The 9,082-nt window shown below is 44.3% G+C and overlaps 1 pseudogene; it reads left to right on the forward strand.

The window, feature by feature from the left end:
* The first annotated feature begins 6,627 nt into the window (after positions 1–6,627).
* On the forward strand, positions 6,628–7,654 carry LOC115506735 (annotated as a pseudogene).
* The last annotated feature ends 1,428 nt before the right edge of the window (positions 7,655–9,082 follow it).

Below are 9,082 nucleotides of genomic sequence, written 5' to 3' on the forward strand. Positions count from 1 at the left end.
ATGTGGTTGTTTACTTTGGCAGTGAAGTTTAGACTGCTCATCTGCTCTTGGTGCTTCACTCTCACTCAAAGTTTTTTTTCCAAATTAGCTTGTGAGCAGTCTGATTTGGCACAGGATCTACTGATTCTTGAAAGATAACCCTGAAGTTAGGGAATATTTGTTTTAATTCATTTTTTAAGTTTATTTATTTATTTATTTTTATTTTTGAGAGAGGCAGGGACAGCATGACCAAGGGAGGGTCAGAGAGAATCTTAAGCAAGCTCTGGGTGTCAGCACAGAACCCAATGCTGGGCTTGCAAGACCGTGACCTGAGCCAAAACCAATAGTCAGATGCTTGATCGACAGAACCACCCAGGTGCCCCTAAAGAGTTTTTAGAAAGCAAATGGGATTAGTAAGACAAAAGAACTTAATCTGATAAAATATTTGAGACTGGCCACTGAATCCATAAATTGATGAGCGAGCTTAACTAAGTGGTCAGGAACCAAAGCCTCCCTCCTAAGTGGTAGATGATGAAGGTGTGAAGAAATCACTATATAGCAACAATCAGCAGAAGCTGGATTCCTAAAAACTCAGGTGTCCTTCCAGGAGAATGTAGTAACTTTCTATTGCCGACAAATTGTCATAAATCAAGGCACTTAAAACAACACACATTTATTATCTCAGCTTTCTGTAGGTAATACATATGAGTTGGCTGTGCTGTTTTCTTTGTTCAGGGTTACACAAAGCCCAAATCAAGCTGTCAGTCTGGGTTCTTATGGGGAGATACTGAGAAGAATCTCATTCCACACTTGCACAGGTTGCTTTAGGAATCCAGTTCTATGAAGAATTCAGTTCTCTGTAATGTTAAGACCTAGGCCACGTTTCCTTGCTGACTGTCAGCTGCAGCTGCCATAGCTCCTCAAGGCCTCTCTCCACTCCTTGCAAATGGGCCCCTACTTCAGAAACAGCATGTTGACTCTGTCTCATGTGGAAACTCTCCTACTCCCACTGTGCTGCATCTCTGTTCTGCCTCTGGCCAAACAAAAGTCCTCTGCTTATAAGGGCTCATGTCATTAGATTGAGTCTGCTCAGGTAATACATTATAATCTCCCTCTCTGAAGGTCCATTCCTTAATTTTAATGGCATATGCAAAGTGCCTTTGGCCATGTGACATAACATATTCACAAGTTGCAGGGATAAGGGTATGGGCATCTTTGTGGAACAATCATTCAGTCCACCACCAAGACAGAAAATATCTCCCTGGCAGACACACCAGTTTTCATAAGAAAAGAAAAAACTTCACCGGCTTACTCCTGACTCTTGTCTCTATCTGCCTCAGAGGAAAATCCTAATTTTTCAGTGTGCTTAAAGATACCTGAACAAGTGTTCAGCCACATTCTTCAGGTAGTGGATAGCAGAGACTCACAAATTATAGGTTTTCCATGCAGCAAAAGGAATCAGAAAATTCTGAGTGTATTGAGATTATAACATTATTATAATCCGTGGTCAAAGCAGAAAGGGGCTATGCAGTGAAAAGGGGTGACATCTGCCTGCTGAGATTATTTCCAGTGCCCTTTAGAAAACTGGTGTGATCTTGTATTTGAAAACACTGGTCACACATGGGCACTAGAAAAAGTTGCTGAAAGGCAGCTACATTTGATCTTCTCAGAAAATCCTCCAGGAATAAAGAGGGCTAATGTCATAGCAAATTGTAATAGTTGCTGTTTTCTCAGTGCCTATTATGTAACAGTTAATGGGAAGGTCTGCAGATGCTCAGTTACTTCATGTCTTGTTCTCTATTCTTAGAGGCTACTTGACACTCTACTAGTAGTTAGGAAGGGTCAAGTGACTATCCTTGGCGCTGAAATATGAGCAGAAGCATGCCTCTCACCTCCAGACAAAGGTATCTGAGAACTAGTATGCCACTTGCACGCTTTTTGTTTTATCGAGCAGCACACATACAGAGCCTGTGTTGGGCTGGGGAAGTTCATGACGGAAGCACCCTGGATCCTGGGATCACCTGACAATTGAAACACCTTGCCAATGCTCATCAAATGTTATGTACCTAAGAAATAAAACGTTGTCATGTGAAGCAATTCTAAACCACGTTTTCCCATTATATCTCATAAATACTTTATCTGAATAATACGTAGATACTATTTCTGTTCTCTTATGTATTTTAATTACAAAGAAAATAGGGCATATATTCATGTTGCCAAAAAATTCTAATAATAGGGATAGATTATAATTCTGTCTCCTTACTATGTTCCTCTAAATTTTATCCCATCCCGGAGGTAACTGCATTAAAAAATCTTGTGTTGTAGTATTTTAAGATTTTTTTCCAGGACTATTCTTACATACATGTATTAGAAAAATATACCGTGGATTTTAAAAAATACATGTATAACAGTGTACATATCATTTTGCTTCTTGCCCTTGTCACTGAATAAAATAAATGCAGGATCTTTCTGAGAGAGGACAAACAGATCCACCTCACCCTGTTAACCACTTTCTAGAATTCTAAAGTGTGTATGTACCATAATTAATTTAACCATTCGCCTCTTGAAGGATACACAAGTTGCTTCTGATGTGTTGCTATGATTAAGAGAACTGACATCAACATCATTGAACATCAATTCTTGGGAAAATGTGGATGTTTTGTTATGGAGAGATGTAGAACAGTGCAATTAAGGTGGAAAGAATCTGACGACAGTAAATTTTTACAAATATTCTTGATATTCTGTTTTTTTTTTATTTTTTTTAACGTTTATTCATTTCTGAGAGACAGAGAGAGACAGAGCATGAGCGGGGAAGGTGCAGAGAGAGAGGGAGACACAGAATCTGAAACAGGCTCCAGGCTCTGAGCGGTCAGCACAGAGCCCGATGCAGGGCTCGAACTCACAAACCACGAGATCCTGACCTGAGCTGAAGTGGGACGCTTAACCGACTGAGCCACCCAGGAGCCTCAATTGATATTCTGTTCTAATAATGCTATATCAAATTATTTTTCATATATTTATGTATGTGAATAAATTAGGCTCTCATTGGCATTTTACTTTATCAACTTTTTAAATTTTGGTCAACTTTTGATCAAAAGTATATTATCTCACTGCTAGTTTAATTTGTATTTCCCTATTTCCTAAACAGATTAAGCATAAAATTAATTTAATCACTCACCCATATAAAGCAGGATTTCTGCAGTGTAGATTAAGTACTAGGATTCTTCTGGGTGCATAGTTTAAAATTCTATGTCCAAAAGATTTTCCCCTTTCCTTTGAGAACATAGGATTTGTCAGAATGACCAGGTACCAGGAAATGGGCCTGGACAGGAAAACATCAATAAGTGAGGAATATCAAGAGGCCCAGGGGTGAAGGAAGTAGAGCAACTTCCAGAATCCATGAGACAGCCCAGGGCAGCTGGTAGTCAGGGACCTGAACGTAGGCTTCAGCAAAAATAGACAAGGTGCCAGAAGGAGAGAACGTGGGGAATCTGGTAGAGGGTACCAGATAGCTGGATAGGCTAGGGAATCTGTATCTTCACTGCCAGCCCAACGTTTTAGAGTGATGTGAGTGAGTAGATCTGCTGGATGAAAGGACCCTAGAGGCATGCCCGATAGCCCCCTCACCCCAGAGTGCCCCCTGCCCACCGTCGGGCAGCATATAGCTGGCTCCCCCTGTGTCACCCACCAAGTAATGTTACTGATGGAATCTGGAAGAGCTACATCTCTTCACTACTCTAATCATTCTATGCATCCTTGCCAGTGTACCGGAGCCGTGAGTGGTCTTGACGGACCACTAGCCTGATGGACAAGGCTAATTCTTCCCCTAAGCTGTGGCCCTCCTGACACTGAGATTGAGGCTCTGCAAGTGGCTGGGCTTGGTTGGTGATTCAGAATGTTTCAAAAAGGGCAAGTATTACCAGTGAGTGCTGCAAGGAGGTGTGTAGCTGCAAGGAGGGTAACTGGAGGGGGAGTTGGCTGAGGCTCATTACCCCAGTGACTCTGGGAAGAAAGGGCTGTGTATAGACCTGTCTTGATAAATAACCCAGGTGTTATCCTCAGCTTAGATTACCTCCCGTGCTTCCTGACTTCTTTGCACACCAGAGGGCAGATGTACTTTGGCTGTGTCTTGTGGTCTTTGTTGCTACCAGATGCTGACTGGAGTGGGGGGTGGGGGTGGGCCCACAATGGAAATACCTACAAGTGGATGGAGAGCCATTGGAGATGGTAAACTTCTTTGTTAAGCTGGGAATAATGGGTATATGTGGAGTTCAAAACTATTATCGCTATAACCCTGACTCGATTGAAATGAAAATTTAAAAATATTTAATAAAAAAGTTTTAAAAAGTATCCTGGACTAACCATTCCCCACATTATAGCACGATCTACAGAAAATTTTATATCATGATCCTCAGGCCAGGAGAGGGAGGAGTCCCAGACTCCAAGAAGTAAAAGTGAAGATCCTGAGGGAGTTCTTTGGGAACCACTCAACCCATAACAGAATGGACCCACACAGACCTGTCCCTGCTATGTGAGCAATTCTAAGCCCGTGGCTGGGTGTTAGATCCGGGCATTGTTTCACTTCACCCTCTGGCATCTGGTGATGGAGGGTTGGGGGGTAGGGGATGCCTGAAGACAAAGCCTTTGCTTAAGCCTGGCTGACTCAGATCAGCAGACTGACTAGTCCCAGACCTCCAAGGAGTCAATGAGATCTATATGTGAGTTTTGCCAGAGTCCTCTACCCCTACAAAACAGTGTCCACCCCTCACCTCCAAGAGCCACACCCCTTCCCTCAGCCACAGATGGGAATGGCCGGAAGTAGCTTCCCACAACTTCTGTCTCTGACCTGTGAGTGAAGTGAAACATTGTTCCAGGGTGTCATGTCAGGTGAGCTGAGCAAAAGAATTCTCGGGAAGAATTCCAGATGCTGTCTGGAGTTTGGGTAAAGACCCTTAGACTTGAGGGCTCCCCCACCTGCTCGCGTGTGCGCGCTCACACACACACACACACACACACACACACACACACACACACACAGAAGGGGGCTGACAGAATCCTGGTAGGCCCTGGACAAGGATCACCTGATGTAGTACTGTTTCAATTCCCCCTCTGTGGATAGGGAGTTGACGGTATCAGACCAGGGTTTGGCATTAGACCTTCCAGCAGTTAAGTTGAGGATCGTAAGGTCTGAGGGAACTTAGAATCCACGACAGATGAGAAAGGCTACTCAGAGTCTGGGCCCCTACTGTCAGGCCTGGGAGGCCCCTGATGGGAGTGGCTGGTTATAATACACCAAGAATTCTGCCTCTGGCATCTCAGGGAAGTGAAAGAATTGGTGCGAAGGGGATGGTGTAAGTTAGAGGGAGAAGACCCAGGCCCTGGTCAGGAGGTGAGATAAGGACTCTTTGTCAGGTATGAGGATACCCACTATCTAATAAGAGGAGGCTGGACAGAGTCTGGCCCTGCCATCAGCAACAGTGGTCCTTGGGCAAGGAATATCTGATGTAGCACCCTCGAAATTCTTCCTTTGGAAATGCAAGGAGGAGATGGCACTGGGCCAGAGTTTCTGGCCACAGGCCAGCAGATGGAAGGGTCCCATGTCCTAACATAGGTAAAGGTTAGGACACTAACTGAGGTCTGAGTGACCTTGCACCCCAAAAGAGATGGGTTTTCACAGAGTCCTGACACTGCTCTCAGCCAGCCCAGGGGAGGGGTCGAGGTGACAGTGGTTGGATGCAAAACATTTTGAAGTACAAAATCTGGCATTTCAAACAATTGAGCCGCTTCATGTGAGAGGGGCTGCTTTAGGTCATTGGAGGAATTACTTCTAGGTCCTGCCAGGAGGGAATGAGAGTGGTGAGAAGGACCTTGACTAAGTTCTGAGGGAACCAGTGACTTCATATTAAACTGGGCCTGCACAGAGTGCCAACCATGTATAAGCCCTGAGGGGTATTACGTAGATGTGTTTGGCTAAGGGCCCCCTATCTACCTACTCAGTAATTTTTTAAAGGGCCTTATCTTGAAAAGATATGTCTCAAAGCAGGAAAGGGAAGAGTACCAGCTCCTACCAGAAAAAAAGGTAAGGACCCTGAGTGAGGAATAAGGACTCTAATTACCCCAGAATGGACAGGGTCCTTCTGAGCTCTTCCCTTATGGTCATCCTTGGGAAGATATGGTCAGTTGAGGTCTCCCTCAATTTCTCCTCTGGAATCAAAGGGAAATGAGGTAATTGAAATGAGGTTAGATAAAAGCTAAATAAAGGGACCCCAGATGCTGTCAGAAGCCATGATGATAGCCCTGAAAGTGAATGAGAGAAAAGCATTCTACCCCAAACAGAGGGGCCTCCATACAGCCTGGATATTCTAGGCCTTGCTGTCACCCCAGTAAGCCCCAGACAGATCTGGCAGTAGGTTAAGGTGAAGTCTAGTCACTTCACAGGGTTCTCAGGAAATAGGCTGAAAAGAATAGATGAACCTTGTGGATTCCTTGAGCAGTACCCACAAGAAAACCTTGTTTTCCTGGCAGAGGCCACCATCAATAAGGCCAAGTTGGCATCCCCCTGTGAGCAGGCACACAGCATCTTATCCTCTTTCCTCCATGTCACTGGTTCATCTGCCCACATTTCTGCTGCACCAGAACAAAGCCATCATGCCTCGGGGTCCGAAGAGCAAGCTTCGAGCCTGTGAGAAACGTCACCAGGCCGGAGAAGAGTCACAGAATGTGGTAGGTGCTCAGCCCACTGCTTAGTTCCGCTCCTTTTCCTCCCTTCATTCCAAGGGCATACCCTCAGAGCTCACCTGCTGGATAATTTGCAATCCCCAGGGTCCTCAGAGAGCAACATTCACCACCACTACTGCTGCAGCTGTTTCATTCATGAGATCGAACAAAGGTGCCAATGAAGCAGAGGAAAGACCAAGATCCTCCCAGAGCCCAATAGACACTCAGCCCTTCCATAGAAGCCCTCTAGGGGAAAAGGTGTTTATATTGGTGTACCACTTGCTCCACAAATATCAAATGAAAGTCCATTAGCAAGGCAGATATGCTGAGAAATGTAATTTAGATCTGCAGGAATCACTTCCATGAGATCCTTGGGAAAGCCTCTGATCACCTGGAGCTGGTCTTTGGCCTTGACATGAGGGAAGTGGATCCCAATAGGCACATCTATGTCCTGGTCAACAAACTGGAACCAACCTATGATGGGAAATTGAGTGTTGATAGTAGTGTGCCTGAGACCGGTCTGCTGATGACTGTCCTGGGCGTGATCTTCACAAAGGGCAATTGTGTCACTGAGGAGCAAGCCTGAGAAGTGCTGACTATGATGGGGTTATATTCTGGGCAGAAGCACTTCATCTATGGGGAGCTCAGGAAGCTCATAACCAGAGTTTTGGTGAAAGAAAATTACCTGCAGTACCAGCAGGTGCCTAACAGTGATGCTCCATGCTATGAATTCCTGTGGGGCCCCAGAGCCCATGCTGAAACCAGCAAGATGAAAGTTCTCGAGTTTTTGGCCAAGGTCCATAATACCATCCCCACTGCCTTCCTGCTCTATTATGAAGAGGCTTTGAGAGATGAGGAAGAGCGAGCCCGAGCCCGAGCCGCAGCCAGGGCTCATACCACTGCCATGGCCAGTGCATGTTCCAAGGCCATGGCCAGCAGCTCCTCCCACCCCTACTAGAGTCTGAGGCAGATTCTTCATTTTTATTTTTTCAATCTATGTTCTCATTAGTGGAAGGTTGGGGGGTGGGTAGATATAATAGAATGTATAACGTGTTTATGTTCTTATTCCATGCGTTAACTTAGATAAATTTTTTATTAGTTCTCCTTGTGACAGAAAGTTTATTAGCTTCAAAAATTCAAGTTTATGATGACATTTTCAAATTTGTGCTGTATATGAGATTTAACAGTAGGAGATTGTTATTTTGTAAACCAAATTGGGAAATTCCTCATCTTATTTACTGATTTAGAACATGATAACATGTCAGTGGATTAGGCATTTCTTTGGAAATGTAAAAAGAATTCAGCAGTAAAATACTTAGGGTCAAGAAATAGAGAAAAAAGTAGGGGCGCCTGGGTGGCGCAGTCGGTTAAGCGTCCGACTTCAGCCAGGTCACGATCTCGCGGTCCGGGAGTTCGAGCCCCGCGTCAGGCTCTGGGCTGATGGCTCAGAGCCTGGAGCCTGTTTCCGATTCTGTGTCTCCCTCTCTCTCTGCCCCTCCCCCGTTCATGCTCTGTCTCTCTCTGTCCCCAAAATAAATAAACGTTGAAAAAAAAGAAAAAAAAAAAAAAAAAAAAAAAAAAAAAAAAAAAAAAAAAAAGAAATAGAGAAAAAAGTAAAAGATGGCCAAATATTGCATTTTCTATTCACTTTTAGTTTGTTTCAAATTAAATGATACATGTTTGTATAGATAAATATACAGATAATCAAAGAATGTAGAATTAATTACATCATAATAAATTAAACCTCTTGCACACTGTCTCATTTATTTCTCAAACATTCCTTGAGCATTTGTTCTGTGGGAGGCCTCGTACTAGTACTGGAGTATCGGGATAAATAAGACCCACTGCGCCTAGAGAATTTTAGTGTCGAAGTAGCTGTCAAGTAGGGAAGAGGATGGGAAACACCCTAAGACCTAAGGACATGTCGGAAGAAGGAGAAGAGATGCGGGGATCCAGGTATGAGAAGTCAAGTGTAAGGTGCCCTGAGGCCAGCGGGTCTGGGGCTTTGGGCAACTGCAAGTCCTTCGGTGTGAGTCAGTTTTACAAGAAGCTGGGTGGTGGGTCAGATGAGGCTGTGGGAGTGGTGGGCAGGGGCCAGACCCTCAGAAGGTGTGTCCAGAGTTAAGAGACTAAAGCCTAGAATGGAAAATTGTGTCTAGTAGTTATTTTAAGTTCATGAATTAACCAGAAAGAAATCTCCACCTGAGGCAGAAATGAAAGGTGCCCTGTGGTCTCGTCTTAGGGCAGTGCACAAACTAGGTATTTTATATACACTGTCTCCAGGGAGTCTTTGAGAAACAAGGGTGATAATGCTTTGACTTGTGATGATCTGAAGCCACTTTGCTGGCAATCTTTGACTTGAGCTGTCAAAGACAGAGCTCATTCT

This window comes from Lynx canadensis, chromosome X (assembly GCF_007474595.2).
Source record: "Lynx canadensis isolate LIC74 chromosome X, mLynCan4.pri.v2, whole genome shotgun sequence".
Classification (NCBI taxonomy): domain Eukaryota; kingdom Metazoa; phylum Chordata; class Mammalia; order Carnivora; family Felidae; genus Lynx; species Lynx canadensis.